This window comes from Gracilinanus agilis, chromosome 1 (genome assembly GCF_016433145.1).
Source record: "Gracilinanus agilis isolate LMUSP501 chromosome 1, AgileGrace, whole genome shotgun sequence".
Lineage (NCBI taxonomy): Eukaryota > Metazoa > Chordata > Mammalia > Didelphimorphia > Didelphidae > Gracilinanus > Gracilinanus agilis.
The window spans coordinates 77,818,311-77,822,034 of NC_058130.1; positions in this window are offsets into that span (position 1 = coordinate 77,818,311).

Sequence of the window (3,724 nt, forward strand, 5' to 3'; positions counted from 1 at the left end):
ATTTATAGTTATATAAAATTATATATATATATATAATTATAATTGTATATATACAATATATATTTAAAATAGAAAAAATAAAAAAAAATAGATTGGCCGGGATCACACACCTGGTGAGTATCAAAGGTAAAATTCAATCCTTGGTCTCCTGATCCTATGTCCCACAGACATGCTATCTGTTTACCATGCTGACTCTCTGAGGCTTACAGTGACTCAAATCCATTCCGACTATTGGAAAAATAACTCAGAAATGTATATGCTACTTGCAGTGGACAAATATGTTCTCATCACCATTCAGGGACTCGGTTAACAAAAGATTTCAAGTGGTATCTGGATGACTCCAACTATTTCCTACTAGTATTCAAACATAGTGAACCAAAATTTCCCAAGTTCAAAAAAGCCTGTTGTATGAAGAGATGTTGAAATTAACTTTCTGGAAGTTGTGAAACAATGGAACAGGTGGGGACAAGAAAAAAAGATAATTTCAGATGTGGTGATTGCTAGATAATTTCACACAAGCCTCTTACTGCTGAATAATTTGAGAGTCAATGTGTGAAAAGAAAAACATGCTTTCTCCCTTTTGTGGGAAAAACATTTTTGGGGAAATTAAAAAACATGGTATGATGATTTTTGGCCACCCTGTGCAGATCAAGTTACTTTTTTGTGATTTCAAAAATTTAAAAGCATGATGTGTGCATTTGTGATACATGATATGTGATATACATGCACACATGTACACGTGGTGACACGATGAATGTCTTTGTGAACAAATATGAATGTGAAAAGTATGATTTATTCAGATAATAAAGATTTTTAAATTTCAGTTTTAAAAATATTTTCCACTTGTTTCAAATGAAAGTACAAGCCATTGACTCTTATGGAGTCCAGTATCTTTTAGTTTTTCTCACTTTATGAGAAACAGGCAAAAATTTGGGAAGAGTTAGAATCCCAAACATTAAAACAAAGTGATTTGTTATCTTTTCTGAACTTAGTATCCTCCATAGAGAAAAAAAAAAACCCGAATTGGCGGATCACAACTTTGGCCACACAGAACTCTGCGTAATCATTCTTATTTCTAAATTGATGTTTCATATTTATCACTTACTAAAATTTCTGAAAGTAAAAGCTTTGCCTGAATTCATGTTAGGTTTTCTCATGAGTACTTGCAAACAGAGACCAAGTTTTTTCTTAAGTTTCAGATGATGTAGGTGTCTAAAAAGTAAGAGGACTTGGGATAAAAGCCTAAGATTGTACTAATCTAAGGCTTTGCTACAGAATTGAAAAAAAGAATATGGTAGGTACTATCGTAGACTGGTACCCCAAGCATGTTAAGATTTTCCCCAGCAGAATGGGCAAATGAGAACAATTTATTCCCAAAGTCATGAAGGTGGATGTAGAAGGATACTGTAGAATGCTTAGAGGTTGGTCAGACATTGAAATTCACAAAGTCATCCAATGCATTCTGGGACATCGCCAGTCACCCTGACTTTTGTCTTGCCACTGGACTTTGATAGCTCTGGAAAAAAGAGTCAGGCTGACAACTTTTTGAAATTCTGTTTTACCTAATCCAATTCACCGGCAAATCACTGGTCTTCTTCTAAAATGAAGGAACAAAAACAACAATAGTAACAATTCTTGGAATGTAATATTAAAGATGTTTTCTATTATTTAGGATTTGAAAATAGTCCTGCCACACCAAGATTTCCCTATTCTGCTTGCAAGGGAAATGCAACAGTGGTACAAATGTCACTTACTTTTTGCCTTAGAATATTGGGTACAAAAGATTCATCACACCCTAAAAGGATTGAATGCAAAAGTTATTCAGAATAAAGTCTTTAGTTAAAATTTCTTTTCTACTTGAAACCAACAATATTTAAATTCTCAAAATGAGTTGATCAAATCCATAGTTTTTGGTAAGGAATGTCTGACTTAGTGGATTAGCTAATATAGATGTAGTTATTGTCATAGATACTTCCCATAAAAATCTTACATAGTGAAAGCAAAAAAAATATTTCTGTGAAAAATTTAGTCCACTTAACAAAAGATTTCCATCATAAAACTTCATTGAAAAAAACCGCCTGATTTGGACTCTCTATGATTATCTCAAGAGAACATCCTTTGGTAGGTCCTTCATGATGGAAATACTGAGAGTAGGTTCAGTAAGGAATTATCCTGTAAGACCAGCCTTATAAAATTCAAAGAAGTTCAAAACCATCCAGTTGTCCACAAAAAAGATTATTATTTTTTGCTATATTAAGCCAACTATGGCATGGTTAAGCATTTGAATACATCAATCAAGGATCAGTTCAAGTTTTGAATGTATTAATAGATAAACATCTTATATTAAACACTTTATTCATTATTGTAAAAATCTATTGATTTTTTCTTTGCTTATAACCCACAGTGAGTTGGGGAATGGAATTGGAAAGAATTGACTGGGACAAATGGAGTATTCTTCCTTCCTTTAATTTCTATCTTCTCTGTTCCAATCAAATAGAGTAAGGAGGAAGAGATTAGCTACCCACAAGCTGTTTAGTTTTTGTATCCTTCAGAAGGGACATGCCACCAATATTTGAAGAGAATATATACCTTTTTTGTTTACATGTGAGTTTGGAACCTCCTGATGGTTGCACACCATAAGTTGGAAGAAGAGGGAAGGATAGAGTGGAATAGAGAGAGAAGCTCTTTTCTCATCACATCTTGTCCTTTAAGCAGAATGAGTTCAAATAGAAGAATCAATCTCAATTAGATACATGCTAGTGAAATCCCCAAGTGACCTCTATCTTGTTTTGTACATTTATTCCCATATCTCCATCTGAATGAAAGAAAAATGTATTAATGCTATACACCAGGCACTGGGTTAAGTACGTTACAATCAATAACCAATCAATAAACATTGATGAAGTACCTACTGTGTTCCAGGCAGTATGCTAAGGCTTCAAAATACAAAAAAGAGGCAAAAGAAAGTCCCTGTAGTTAGAATTATTTGTTCATCTCCATGTTTTCTTCCTGTCTTCTGCTCAAGCAGGGTAAAGAGTCAAATTTCTCCAGGGACGAGGACTCTAGACTGCTTTTGATGGAAAATGGGAAAATGGGGATCAGTGCAGTTAATAGAGTCTCATTGCATTTTCACCATTGTCTTAATTTATCCTGAGCAGTTCTCATGCCTTGGTAATCCTTACTTTGGTTGAGGTAAGGGAAAACTAGAATCAAAAGAGATTTAGCTTATTGATTCAAAGTGGTTATTCGGTTATATAGCAGCATGTTATAGTGGATTGAGATCTAGCCTTAGAACAAGGATAACTTGGGTTCAAGTGTCCTTCTGGCGTACTGATTAGGTAATCCTGGGCAAGTTATTAATCTCTCATTGTAGGCAGTTCTCTAAAGTTATATATTACCAATCTGTGAAGGTGTTTCCTCATCCTCTGAAGTGCCAGGAATTCCCTCTCTCACAAAAATCACAGGTCTAGTACCTATGCTTAGAGAGATTCCTAGAGGACCCAACCTTCCAAAAGGAACTGATACGGGAGAACTAGAAATACCTGAATGGTACTTTCTCTACAGTCTTGGTTGGACCCACTCATAAAATAGGGACTAGCCTGATCTTAAAATATAGGATTGATAGATTCCCATCGAGTGAGAGAATAGATCTAATAAGATATCTAATAATATCACATACATATTTGTCAAATTATATTTACCTTGGGATTTGTAAATACAAAAA